Source organism: Triticum dicoccoides, chromosome 5B (genome assembly GCF_002162155.2).
Source record: "Triticum dicoccoides isolate Atlit2015 ecotype Zavitan chromosome 5B, WEW_v2.0, whole genome shotgun sequence".
NCBI classification, from domain to species: Eukaryota; Viridiplantae; Streptophyta; class Magnoliopsida; order Poales; family Poaceae; genus Triticum; species Triticum dicoccoides.
The window spans coordinates 110,497,153-110,512,512 of NC_041389.1; positions in this window are offsets into that span (position 1 = coordinate 110,497,153).

Consider the following 15,360-nt stretch of genomic DNA (forward strand, 5'->3'; position numbering starts at 1 on the left):
ATTCCGTTAATCCATACAGACTAGTTCCGCCTACGGTCTTTTAATTGAAAACACACTTAACCGCACACACCAGCCTGACTTATCGGTGTCTGGAATCACCCACGACACTCGTTAAGCAAAACTCTAGGTGGGGAGGCTACAACCTCGATTAGCATGGGATCACAAATTTATAACGCGTGCAAACTAGGGGAGCTACCCCCTCGGCTACAACCGAAAACACCCATGCCCCCGGACCAGGTGGTATGCCTACCGGATGCAGCCGGTATCTTCCACCATGGCCTCTCTCTACGGTGTACTAGAAAGGGGTCGACAACTTACTGAACCGTACCCTACTTATGGCAGGGACAAGTGGTAGCACGAAACAAGTATGGGGGTTACTAGAACAAGACTCGATCTACGGTCGACTCAGGAGGTTTAAGTGTTACCTGCATGATTAGCATAACAAATATGTTTCCAACCAACAGACAGAATCACATCTCATCATACCTTACTATGCCATACCGGACACAACCGTCTCGACGAAGACCGGAGACAAGCTCGTGTCTACCCAAGACAGAGGCTTTCCCGGCTTCCTTCCGATAGGCATGATAGGCATACGAGGGTGATTACTATCACAATGTATCAAATTCCAATAGCACAGAATCATCAATATGCACTTATGAGTAGGTTCATACCATCACAAAAAAAATAATGAAAACTCCAAGATGAGAGGTGTTGTAACCGTATCAAACGACACATGACAATATTATGCCAGGGTTCAGAATGCTTGCCTTCAAGTTGTGTAGAGGCAGGGTGCATCCTAAAGCTTTTGAAAGTTTTCTTCTCTCTCCAAAATCCTATTTAATTTTTTTGAATTAATACATAGTTTCAAAACAGTACAAAAAAGTTGTCTGAAATTTTTCCAAATAAAACTGAAAATAAACTAGACAAAATTTGAGAGAGGTAGGAAAAATAATCAACTCATTTGGAGTTATATTTTAAAAGTATGGTCAGTCAAAGTTTGGTCAAATTCTGTTTTTTAAAAATAATACAGAAAAAAACGTTTCGAATTAAAACACGTCGAAGACGTACTCTGTGTTTACGCCTTCACTTAGTCCAGCGTGGACTGGCGCGTGGGTCACTGACAGTGGGTCCAGGGGGCCCACTAGTCAGGTTTGACCAGTCGCCTCTCCATCCTTTTCCTCTGCGCGAGCGGAGGCGGGACTCTCGCGATCGCCGTTGATGAACGGCGCTTCCCCGCGGGGTTCTGAGGGCGGGGATGGATCGACCAGTCCAGGGCGGTCCTCCCGGTGGTCGAACGGCTGGCAGGGGTGAAGGGGTCGGGTGGTGGTGCTGGAAGGGTGGGGGAGGCTCTGTTTGCGAAGGATGGGACCAGAGGGCGACGGCGGCCGAATCGGCTGGAGGCGAGGAAGAAGGCCTCCCGCCGTCGCTTGCTGGCCATGGGGCGCGCTAGTGGGGTGGTATGAGGCTGCCTAAGGGTCTGGACGGGTCCGGGGGTCTCTATTTATAGCGCAGCTACGTCAGTTCCACGGTCGTGGATAAGGACACCGGCGAACCGCCGTTCTGTTGCTGCAGGAGGACGTGGCGGCGACGAGCGCTTGCAGACGAGCTTGTGGATGAGCTCGGACGGCTCCAAAGGGCAGCTGGCGCATGCGTGTGGCTCGGGCGGCGCCGTCCATGGCAGGAGTTCACTGTGGCTGGCCGCTAGCCGCCGTGGCTGACATGACGGCGGCACGGTGGGGCTCTAGGGCGGCTTGGACCATTCTGGGGAGTGGATGAGGACGGCCGTGGCTCTGCAGGTGAGCAAAGGCCAGGGGCCAAACGCGGCGACCCATGCGCACGCATGTGCAAAACGCGCGCTCTGGGCGCGCCCAGCGCACACACGCTACATGCTCGACGCAATGCCAGAGCGTGCAAAAGGGCTAGGGTGAGGCTGGGGATTAGCAGGCCTGGGTTAGGGTTAGCTATGATCTTAGTGGACAAGTTAGTTAGTTTAGAGGATCAAGTTTACAATGCTAACTAAAAACCATGCCAAAACTGGCCATGCACACACGGTGTTCGACAGAAAGCTAGAAGCATCTAAGGAGTTCTTGGGGTGGCCAAAATCTCCAGATCAATGTCTCATTAGGTGTAGGAGATGGTGGCAAGGTTAGTTAGTCCAGACCAGAAACTTGTTAGTGCAAAAATTTGAGAAAACCAATTTTGGGCAGAAACTAAAGGCTATCATTTTATGGACCAAAAATACTCCCATGGGGCCACTCTTCTGGACTTAAGGGCTTTGTAGGGAGGACTATAAGTAGGAAAAAGAATCATGTGTAACAGAGCAATACAAAATGGAGTTGCAGTAGAGAAGGCCAAACTGGTCCAGAGAGCAAAAGAGGATGTTTTGCTCAATTTTTGCAAAGATCATTCATGGGTTTTTGCATAAAAATGAATTATATGCATCTACTGTCATCTCCAAATACTTGGTAAATTTTTTAAAGAATTATTTAAAGGGGTTGTAGTGCAAAGGTACCAACTGGACTAGTTTTGAAAACTTGGGGTAGAGCTCAAAAATTTCAATGAATAAAAGATATTTTTGCTCCAGAGTGATTTAAAAACACCACATGACATCCCCAAATTTTGGTGAAAATTATAGATGCTTTTATCAAATGGTTGCCTTGCAAAAGAGGCTCTAAAACTTATAAAAATCACTTTAAAAGAATAAAGCAAAAAAAATATGCAAAGACATCCACTGATAGAAGAATTGTTTTTCTTGAGAGGGTATACAAGTCCAATGATAATCTTGGTAAGTTTTTACTTGGGGCAAAAACTTCACAATATTAAAGAAAAAGGGGTTCTGAAATCAAAAGAAAATCTAGAAAGCAAAATTTTTAAACTCCTGGCAAAATTTTAATAATCAAAACATGGTTAAATTTTTGGGGTGTTACAACACTACCCCCCTTAAGAAAAAATCTCATCCTCGAGATTTGATAAGGGTTGTTTTGAAATTTTTTACTCCTACTATCACAAAAATAACCATCCTACTCATGTAATTAAAATGTAGCTACAGTGAGTGGGCAATAAGTGGTGCAAAACTACCGTGTGGCATGCTGGCGTTGCATGAAAAAAATCTTCGGTAAATTTCTACCATTGGTTACAGTAAATTTAGAATAAACTGCCAAATTACTGAAAATACGCTGGTCGTACCCGAGAGCACAGTGCTCTCTGTGGCTGACAGGTGGACCCGGGGGCCACTGTCGGTATCTTCCTCTACCTTTGGCTCTCTCTTCTTCCTCTCTCTCGCGTGCTTTCCCGCGCTTTCTCCACCGGCGATGTCTAGCTCGTAGGGCATCTAGGCCGTACTATGGTAGTGCGCGGAGTGCTAGCTACCGGCGCAGCATGCACTCACCTCGCGGGCCAGTGCGCTGTTGGCACTGCTTGCGGATTTGCCTCCGAACACCAGTGATTGAGCGACGAGCGGTGCTGGTGGACTTCGCCCACCGTACACCAAACTCGAGCTATAAACGACCGAGGTGCTTCTTTCTTCTTCCTCCATCTGACCTCGCTTCTCCTTCTCCTCCCTTCTCCTTCATTTCTGTCTGCAGTAGCTCAAGACGAGGCTCTAATGGCGGAGGTGATGCCGGACTGGTACGTGATCCTGATGTGCGGAGGGTTGGCGGCATTGCTAGGGTTCTCCGTACTCCTGTGCATGGTGATCCTCGATGATCGTCGTGATGCTGCCGCTCGAGTGTTAGCTCTCCGCGGTGGCGGCGATCACGAGGATTAGGTGCGGTGTCAGGTGCTAACTGCTGTCAGGGTGCCGGAGGTAACTTGTATCCGAGTAATTGCTCACAAGTCTCTCCCTCTGAGACTGTGGGGTGTTAGGGAGGTAATTAGCTTGGTGCAAAAATGTGCACGTGGATTTGCACTTGGTCGCATGGTTGGGGTCGTGAGTCTGCTGTTATGGTGTTGCATGAATAGAAAAAATCTATGTCAAGAAGAAATATATGCTGCAACAACTCTGGGAGAAATCTAACTTCAGGATTTACCGAGAGTGAAAACAGTTAATAAAATTTTACCGTAGTAAAAATCACTCACATTGATTGAAACCAAAGATTCAACTCATCGCACAAATATAGGATACCACATATAAGTTGCAACACATAAATAAATACAGGGACAATAAACACAACAATGACATCTACAATGATAATGGTAATTGGACAGGGTCATGAGAAAAAATCTCTGGAATTGGGGCACACTCTTCTTCTATCGGGGGAAGTGGGTTGACCAGTCGATGAATGCGCCTTTCCTGGTTGGGCCTCAGTGGTCTGCCAATGGCGATCTGAGGATTCAAATCAGCGAGGCTCTGGAGATAGCCCATTACTCGCTAGGTCAAACGCTCTTGAGCGATGACATACTGGGCAAGGTTGGCCAGTACTGGGTCTCTCTCGATTCGTCAACCAGGAAAAGATGCTACTTCTCTGGGTGCTGCCCGACTTGGGAAGTAATAATACCCTCGTTCGCTGGCACAGGGTACCGCGAATCGAAGGCGAGTAAGCGCTTCGTACGCAGCGGCTTCTATGGCCATATGCGGAGTCGGCATAGATTTCCCCACGAAGGAAGCTTCTGTGGGGTCTTGGTTTGGGTTTGCGAGAGGGACGTGCACCACTTCCCAATATTTCAAGGTGGATGGGGTGATCCTTGATTTGAGTAACTCATACTAGGGTGGATGGATAGCACTCATGGTACTGCAGGTAAAGCCCCACAAAATTTTAACTAAGCTTCCTGGAGTTGCATCTGGAGTTCTCAGATAAATACTAGGGCTTGGCATGGCAATGGAATGGTTGTGCGAGTGGCGCTCAAGGTGAGTGGTACTTGGCAAGGTCACAAGGTGGCCTTTTATATAGCATTGGGGCTGATTTATTTACTGTGGTGAAGGGTAACTAGTTTATCGAGTCTGCTCCATGAGGTCGGGGTCAATGCTACAGATACACATATCTCGTAAAAGTGACGTATTACTGTGGGTGTCGTCGGTGTGGTTTTGGTAGCTGTGCCCAGAATTAAAAAAATGCAATCGCATGCTAACATATTTATGCCAGGCTACAATTAAAATAGAGGCACACAAGCAGGCTCCGATTATTCAAGGCGATGCAAGATTACATAATTACAGGGCGTGGGCATACTAAGACTCGGTACTACTTGAGGGACTTAGTCTACCTTGTTTATATCTAAACGATCCTGCCTTGTGGACGTCGAGGCTTCTCCACGGGTTTCGCCGTCGGGATTAGCGGGAGGGGGTTGAGGGGCTGCCGGGTCGGGGTAGCAATGGTGACCATCCCGGGGATTGTTGGCCACAATCCCGCTAGAGCGTGTTCCCAAAAGGCGACGAAGCACTTATGGGGACACCAACATATTGTGGTCGATGGCTGGGGCAGACCTCAAGGACTAGATCGGGTGTCCGAACAGCATGACTGGGTTGTCGGCGTCGGGTTGATCTTCTGCTCTTGTCGGGGCTCGGCGGACCAGCTCTCCACGAACTGCGATCAGATCAAGGGTGATTTGATCGAACAGTTCCTCTAGTGCACCTACATAGCGCACCAGATGCAACAATGCAGGATCCATCTCGTGATCTCCGTTGACAACCTGGGGTGGCCTACCATACCCGTCACGGCTGGGGTAGTAGTAGAACGAGTGACAGTTAACTCTGGGCGACAAGTGCCGGAGTTGAACTATAGCCTCTCGAGCAGCTAGTTGGATGGCTTGTGGCTCAAAGGAAGTTGTCCTTCCGGTGAACCTGTAGGGGCGCTCTGGCGATAGACCCCTACCGTAGATGTGCACAGTGGCCCAGAATTGACGGCTCTCACCACTCATGGGTCCTTGGTACACAACATATTCTGGAGGCTCCTCTAATGCAAAGGCACGGCGGGTGAGGTTTGCTAGCACGGTCAGAAAACCTCCAAGGTTGTTTGTCGTGGTTTCATTGTGCATGATGGGGCCAGGCATTATGGCTCAGTTTGGGGAAGAGGATGTGCTGTGCTGAGGTTAGCGTGCCCTTTTTATAGAAAAAGAGGACGGAGTCTTCCTTCGCACGCTTGCGAATGAGACAATTTAGGTGTCGGTCACTGGCGCGTGATCGACAGGCTAGGCTGATAGGTTGGGCACCGACTGCCAAAAGGTGTCGGGTCACTTTGGGGCTATCTTACGCGAGAAGCTTGGCCGAGGTTAGGTTATGGTCTGGTGGTTTGGTTAACCTAGGTTTATTGACCTGGCTAAGATAGGATTAGCCAATGGTCAGCCTGGCTCTGATACCAAGTTTGTCAGGACCGGATTTTCGGGATATTAATTTCCCAAAAATGGCCCTTGTGCTCACCAGCCCCAGGATAACTGTTAGCTGATGAGGCACAAACTTAATACAGAAATTCCAATCAAAATATAAAATATGTAGTACAAGACAATTCTGGCCTATGAGTACAACAAATGGTTTCTAGTGGCTGATGGCCGAAGCGGTTTGTGGTCTCTCAGCGTCTATGGGACTCCATTTCCCACAGGAACAGCTGAGCTGGATAATTCCTATCTTTGTGAGGCTGCTGTCACCATTGATTAGCTTCTGGGGCTGTCATCGCAACGCTCCTCTCAAAGCAAGAAATCTGGCCAAGACAATAGCCAGGGACAAGCCAGTGAGTACTTTGAATGTACTCACAAACATTATGAACACGGGTATAATATAACAAACGATAATCATGCTCTGAAATATTCTATGATTGCAACGTCAGTCATAAAATAAAATCCATGAGGTACGTAAGCAAGTTATTCACATAAAATACAAAGAATGCAATAGAGAGTAGAGATAGAATGCCTCAGTCGGGCGTCTGAGCGACACCACATAAAGGGCTTATAAAGTAAACAAATAACATGCATGCCGCAGTCGGGCGTCTCAGCGACACCACATAAAGGGCTTATAAAGTAAACAAATAACATGCATGCCGCAGTCGGGCGTCTCAGCGACACCACATAATCGGCTTATAAAGTAAATATTTCACAAAAATGCCACAGTCGGGCGTCTCAGCAACACCACATAAAGGGCTTATAAAGTAAATATTTAACAAACATGCCACAGTCGGGCGTCTCAGCGACACCACATAAAGGGCATATAAGGTAAATATCAAATTGAATATCCAGGAGGTAGAACCGTCCCAGGGATACTCAATAATTCAAATAATATAAAGGGTTAGTCCAAAATAGTAATAACAATAATCATCATGAGTCACAAGTCATAATCCATGTTCTGGTTTAGCAGTTTTTCCTCCGAAGACCAACACTTGACCCAACCCAGACTGTAGTCCTTAAACATGGACACGGGTATTCGAACAGATATAATCTCTGCAGAGGGTGTACTCTCTACCCACGAGTAATGAATTCCGTTAATCCATGCGGACTAATTCCGCCTACGGTCTTTTAATTGAAAACACACCTAACCGCACACACCAGCCTGACTTATCGGTGTCTGGAATCACCCACGACACTCGTTAAGCAAAACTCTAAGTGGGGAGGCTACAACCTCGATTAGCATGGGATCACAAATTTATAACGCGCGCAAACTAGGGGAGCTACCCCCTCGGCTACAACCGAAAACACCCATGCCCCCAGACCAGGTGGCATGCCTACCGGATGCAGCCGGTATCTTCCACCATGGCCTCTCTGTATGGTGTGTGCTAGAAAGGGGTTGACAACTTACTGAACCGTACCCTACTTATGGCAGGGACAAGTGGTAGCACGAAACAAGTATGGGGGTTACTGGAACCCGACTCGATCTACGATCGACTTTGGAGGTTTAAGTGTTACCTGCACGATTAGCATAACAAATATGTTTCCAACCAACAACAGAATCACATCTCATCATACCTTACTATGCCATACCGGACACAACCGTCTCAACGAAGACCGGAGACATGCTCGTGTCTACCCAAGACAGAGGCTTTCCCGGCTTCCTTCCGATACGCATGATAGGCATACGAGGGTGATTACTATCACAACGTATCAAATTCCAATAGCATAGAATCATCAATATGCACTTATGAGTAGGTTCATACCATCACAAAAAAATAATGAAAACTCCGAGATGAGAGGTGTTGTAACCGTATCAAACGACACATGACAATATTATGCCAGGGTTCAGAATGCTTGCCTTCAAGTTGTGTAGAGGCAGGGTGCATCCTAAAGCTTTTGAAAGTTTTCTTCTCTCTCCAAAATCCTATTTAAATTTTTTGAATTAATACATAGTTTCAAAACAGTACAAAAAAGTTGTCTGAAATTTTTTCAAATAAATCTGAAAATAAACTAGAAATTTTTTGAGAGAGGTAGGAAAAAGAATCAACTCATTTGGAGTTATATTTTAAAAGATATGGTCAGTCAAAGTTTGGTCAAGTTCTGTTTTTTTTAAAATAATACAAAAAAAAGAAAAACGTTTCGAATTGAAACACGTCGAAGACGTACTCTATGTTTACACCTTCACTTAGTCTAGCGTGGACTGGCGCGTGGGTCACTGACAGTGGGTCCAGGGGGCCCACTAGTCAGGTTTGACCAGTCGCCTCTCCCTCCTTTTCCTCTGCCCGAGCGGAGGCGGGACTCCGGCGATCGCCGTTAACGAACGGCGCTTCCCCGAAGGGTTCTGAGAGCAGGGATGGATCTGCCAGTCCAGGGCGGTCCTCCCGATGGTCGAACGGCTGGCGGGGGTGAAGGGAGTCGCCGGCAGCGAGCTTCGCGGCAGAGATGGCTTCGGGATGATTTGGGGGTTTGGGATATGGTGGCCCTCCGTCGCAGCTGGGGGTTTGGGCGGCTCCGCAAGACGAAGAGGAGTCGGGTGGTGGTGCTGGAAGGGTGCGGGAGGCTCTATTTGCGACGGATGGCACCGGAGGGCGGAGGCGGACGAATCGGCCGGAGGCGAGGAAGAAGGCCTCCCGCCGTCGCTTGCTGGCCGTGGGACGTGCTAGTCGGGTGGTATGAGGCTGCCTGAGGGTCTGGATGGGTCCGAGGGTCTCTATTTATAGTGCAGCTACGTCGGTTCCGCGGCCGTGGATAAGGACGCCGGTGAACCGCCGTTCTGTTGCTGCAGGAGGACGTGGCGGCGATGAGCGCTTGCACACGAGCTTGTGGATGAGCTCGGGCGGCTCCAGAGGGCAGCTGGCGCACGCGTGTGGCTCGGGCGGCGCCGTCCATCGCAGGAGCTCACTATGGATGGCCGCTAGCCGCCGTGGCCGACCTGACGGCGGTGCGGTGGGGCTCCAGGGGCGGCCTGGACCGTTTCTGGGGAGTGGATGAGGACGGCCGTGGCTCTGCAGGTGAGCAAAGGCCAGGGGCCAAACGCGGCGACCCATGTGCACGCACGTGCAAAACGCGCGCTCTGGGCGCACCCAGCACACGCGCGCTACATGCTCGACGCAATGCCAGAGCGTGCAAAAGGGCTAGGGTGAGGCTGGGGATTAGCAGGCCTGGGTTAGGTTTACTTAGGAGCTTAGTGGACAAGTTAGTTAGGTTAGAGGATCAAGTTTACAATGCTAACTAAAAACCATGCCAAAACTGGCCATGCACACACGGTGTTCGACAGAAAGCTAGATGCATCTAGGCAGTTCTTGGGGTGATCAAAATCTCCAGATCAGTGTCTCATTAGGTGTAGGAGATGGTGGCAAGGTTAGTTAGTCCAGACCAGAAACTTGTTAGTGCAAAAATTTGAGAAAACCAATTTTGGGCAGAAACTAAAGGCTATCATTTTATGGACCAAAAATACTCGCATGGGACCACTCTTCTGGACTTAAGGGCTTGGTAGGGAGGAATATAAGTAGGAAAAAGAATCATGTGTAACAGAGCAATACAAAATGGAGTTGCAGTAGAGAAGGCCAAACTGGTCCAGAGAGCAAAAGAGGATGTTTTGCTCAATTTTTGCAAAGATCATTCATGGGTTTTTGCATAAAAATGAATTATATGCATCTGCTGTCATCTCCAAATACTTGGTTAAATTTTTAAAGAATTATTTGAAGGGGTTGTAGTGCAAAGGTACCAACTGGACTAGTTTTGAAAACTTGGGGTAGAGCTAAAAAATTTCAATGAATAAAAGATATTTTTGCTCCAGAGTGATTTAAAAACACCACATGACATCCCCAAATTTTGGTGAAAATTATAGATGCTTTTATCAAATTGTTGCAGTGCAAAAGAGGCTCTAAAACTTATAAAATCCACTTTAAAAGAATAAAGCAAAAAAAAATTATGCAAATACATCCACTGATAGAAGAATTGTTTTTCTTGAGAGGGTATACAAGTCCAATGATAATCTTGGAAAGTTTTTACTTGGGGCAAAAACTTCACAATATTAAAGAAAAGGGGGTTCTGAAATCAAAAGAAAATCCAGAAAGCAAAAATTTTAAACTCCTGGCAAAATTTTAATAATCAAAACATGGTTAAATTTTTGGGGTGTTACACGTAGTGACAAGCATTAAGCATACAAAGTCATAGCAACATCAATCTTAGAACATAATGGATACTAGGGATCAAACCCTAACAAAACTAACTCGATTACATGGTAAATCTCATCCAACCCATCACCGTCCAGCAAGCCTACGATGGAATTACTCACGCACGGCGGTGAGCATCATGAAATTGGTGATGGAGGATGGTTGATGATGACGACGGCGATGGATTCCCCTCTCCGGAGCCCCGAACGGACTCCGGATCAGCCCACCCGAGAGAGTTTAGGGCTTGGCGGCGGCTCCGTATCATAAAACGCGTTGAATCCTTCTCTCTGATTTTTCTCTCCCCAAACATGAATATATGGAGTTGGAGTTGAGGTCGGTGGAGCCTCAGGGGGCCCACGAGACAGGGGGCACGCCCCCACCCTAGTGGACAGGGTGTGGGCCCCCTGGTCTTGATTCTTTTGCCAGTATTTTTAATTAATTCCAAAAATATTCTCCGTGAAGTTTCAGGTCATTCCGAGAACTTTTATTTCTTCACAAAAATAACACCATGGAAATTCTGCTAAAAACATCGTCAGACCGGGTTAGTTCCATTCAAATCATGCAAGTTAGAGTTCAAAACAAGGGCAAAACTGTTTGGAAAAGTAGATACGATGCAGACGTATCAACTCCTCCAAGCTTAACCCTTTGCTTGTCCTCAAGCAATTCAGTTGACAAACTAAAAGTGATAAAGAAAAACTTTTACAAACTCTGTTTGCTCTTGTGTTGCAAATATGTAAAGCCAACATTCAAGTTTTCAGCAAAGATTATGAACTAACTATATACACAATAACATCTAGATCTCATATTTACTCATATCAATGGCATAATCAACTAGCGAGCAATAATAATAAGTCTCGGATGGCAACACTTTCTCAAACAATCATAATAAGACATAACAAGATGGTATCTCGCAAGCCCTTTCTAAGACCGTAAAACATAAATGCACACAACCTCTGAAGACCAAGGACTGACTGGACATTGTAATTCATGGTAAAAGAGATCCAGTCATAGTTATACTCAATATAAATTAATAGTAATGGATGCAAATGATAGCGGTGCTCTCCAACTGGTGCTTTTTAATAAGAGGATGATGACTCAACATAAAAGTAAATATATAGGCCCTTCATAGAGGGAAGCAGGGATTTGTAGAGGTGCTAGAGCTCGAGTTTTGAAATAGATATAAATAATATTTTGGGTGGTATACTTTCATTGTCAACATAACAACCAAGAGATCTCGATATCTTCCATGCTACACACATTATAGGCGGTTCCCAAATAGAATGGTAAAGTTTATACTCCCCCATCACCAACAAGCATCAATCCATGGCTTGCCCGAAACAATGGGTGCCTCCAACTAACAACAATCCCGGGGGAGTTTTGTTTGCAATTATTTTGATTTGAGCATCGGACTGGGCATCCTGGTGCTACCTCTTGAGCATGTGTTGGTTTTGCCTTGAAGAGGAAAGGGTGATGCAGCAAAGTAGCGTAAGTATTTCCCTTAGTTTTTGAGAACCAAGGTATCAATCCAGTAGGAGGCTACACTCAAATCCCTCATACCTGCACAAACAAATAAAAACCTTGCAACCAACACGATAAAGGGGTTGTCAATCCCTTCACGGCCACTTGCAAAAGTGAGATCTGATAGAGATAATAAGATAAATATTTTTGGTATTTTTATGATATAGATTGAAAAGTAAAGATTGCAAGATAAAATAGATCGGAAACTTATATGATGGAAAATAGACCCAGGGGCCATAGGTTTCAATAGTGGCTTCTCTCAAGATAGCATAAGTATTACGGTGGGTGAACAAATTTCTGTCGAGCAATTGATAGAAAAGTGCATAGTTATGAGAATATCTAGGCATGATCAGGTATATAGGCATCACATCCTCGACAACTAGATTGAAACGATTATGCATCTACTACTATTACTCCACACATCGACCGCTATTCAACATGCATCTAGAGTATTAAGTTCATAAGAACAGAGTAACGCATTAGGCAAGATGACATGATGTAGAGGGATAAACTCAAGCAATGTGATATAAACCCCATCTTTTTATCCTCGATGGCAACAATACAATACGTGCCTTGCTGCCCCTGCTGTCACTGGGAAAGGATACCGCAAGATTGAACCCAAAGCTAAGCACTTCTCCCATTGCAAGAAAGATCAATCTAGTAGGCCAAACCAAACAGATAATTCGAAGAGACTTGCAAAGATAACAAATCATACATAAAAGAATTCAGAGGAGATTCAAATATTGTTCATAGATAATCTTGATCATAAACCCACAATTCATCGGATCTTGACAAACACACCGCAAAAAGTATTACATCGAATCGATCTCCAAGAAGATCGAGGAGAACTTTGTATTGAGATCCAAAGAGAGAGAAGAAGCCATCTAGCTAATAACTATGGACCCGAAGGTCTGAGGTAAACTACTGACACTTCATCGGAGAGGCTATGGTGTTGATGTAGAAGCCCTCCGTGATCGATTCCCCCTCCGGCATAGCGCCGGAAAAGGCCCCAAGATGGGATCTCACGGGTACAGAAGGTTGCGGCGGTGGAAATAGGGTTTCGTGGTACTCTCGAATGTTTTCAGGGTATATGAGTATATATAGGCAAAAGAAGTAGGTCGGTGGAGCCACGAGGGGCCCACGTTGGTGGGGGCGTGCCTACCCCCTAGGCGCGCCCTCCTGCCTCGTGGCCGCCTCGTTGCTTCCTTGACGTCCACTCCAAGTCTCCTGGATTGCATTTGTTCCAAAACGATTCTCCCGAAGGTTTCATTCCGTTTGGACTCCGTTTGATATTCCTTTTTAGCAAAACACTGAAATAGGCAAAAAAACAGCAATTTGCACTGGGCCTCCGGTTAATATGTTAGTCCCAAAAATAGTATAAAAGCGTATAATAAAGCCCATTAAATATCCAAAATAGGTAATATAATAGCATGGAACAATCAAAAATTATAGATACGTTGGAGACGTATCAAGCATCCCCAAGCTTAATTCCTTCTCGTCCTCGAGTAGGTAAATGATAAAAACAGAATTTTTTATGTGGAATGCTACCTAGCATAATTCTCAATGTAATTTTCTTTATTGTGGCATGAATGTTCAGATCCAAAAGATTCAAGATAAAAGTTTAATATTGGCATAAAAATAGTAATACTTCAAGCATGCTAACCAAACGTTTATGTCTTATCAAAATAGCATAGCCAAAGAAAGCTTATCCCTACAAAATCATATAGTTTCGCCATGCTTCATTTTCGTCACACAAAATGCTCCCATCATGCACAACCCCGGTTTCAGCCAAGCAATTGGTTCATACTTTTTAACGCGCTTCAGCCTTTTCAACCCTCACGCAATACATGAGCGTAAGCCATGGACATAGCACTATGGGTGGAGTAGAGTATGGTGATAGGGATTATGTGAGAAAACAAAAAAAGGAGAAAGTCTCACATTGACGCGACTAATCAATGGGATATGGAGATGCCCATCAATTGATGTCAATACGAGGAGTAGGGATTGACGTGCAACAGATGCACTAGAGCTATAAATGTATGAAAGCTCATCAAAAGGAAACTAAGTGGGTGTGCACCCAACTTGCCTTCTCACGAAGACCTAGGGCATTTTGAGGAAGCCCATCATTGGAATATACAAGCCAAGTTCTATAATGAAAAATTCTCACTAGTATATGAAAGTGACAAAATAAGAAACTCTCTATCATGAAGATCATGGTGCTATTTTGAAGCACAAGTGTGGAAAAAGGATAGTAACATTGTCCCTTCACTCTTTTTCTCTCATTTTTTTATTTTGGCCTCTTTGGCCTCTTTCCCCCCCCCTTTTTTTTTCTTTTCTCTCCCTTTTTTTATTTCGTCCGAAGTCTCATCCCGACTTGTGGGGGAATCATAGTCTCCATCATCCTTTCTTTACATGGGACAATGCTCTAATAATGGAAATCATAACACTTCTATTTATTTACAACTCAAGAATTACAACTCAAAATTTAGGACAAAATATGACTCTATGTGAATGCCTCCGGTGGTGTACCGGGATATGAAATGAATCAAGAGCGACATGTATGAAAGAATTATAAAGGTGGCTTTGCCACAAATACGATGTCAACTACACGATCATGCAAAGCAATATGACAATGATGGAGCGTGTCATAATAAACGGAACTGTGGAAAGTTGCTTGGCAATATATCTCGGAATGGCTATGGAAATGCCATAATAGGTAGGTATGGTGGCTGTTTTGAGGAAGATATAAGGAGGTTTATGTGTGATAGAGCGTATCGTACCACGGGGATTGGATGCACCGGCGAACTTTGCACCAACTCTCAAGGTGAGAAAGGGCAATCACGGTACCGTAGAGGCTAGCAAATTGCGGAAGGGTAAGAGTGCGTATAATCCATGGACTCACATTAGTCATAAAGAACTCATATACTTATTGCAAAAGTTTATTAGCCCTCGAACCAAAGTACTACTATGCATGCTCCTAGGGGAAGGGTTGGTAGGAGTTAACCATCGCGCAATCCCGACCTCCACTCATAAGGAAGGCAATCAAATAACACCCCATGCTTCAAATTTGTCACCCAACGTTCACCATACGTGCATGCTACGGGACTTGCCAACTTTAACACAGGTATTTCTCAATTTCATAATTACCCAACTAGCATGACTCTAACATTACCACCTTTATATCTCAAAACAATTATCAAGTATCAAATTCATCATAGTGTTTAATGCACTCCATATGAAAGTTTTTATTTTACCCAACTTGGATGCCCATCATATTAGGACTAATTTTATAAACAAAGAAAATTACCATGTTGTTCTAAAAGACTCTAAAAATAATATAAGTGAAGCATGA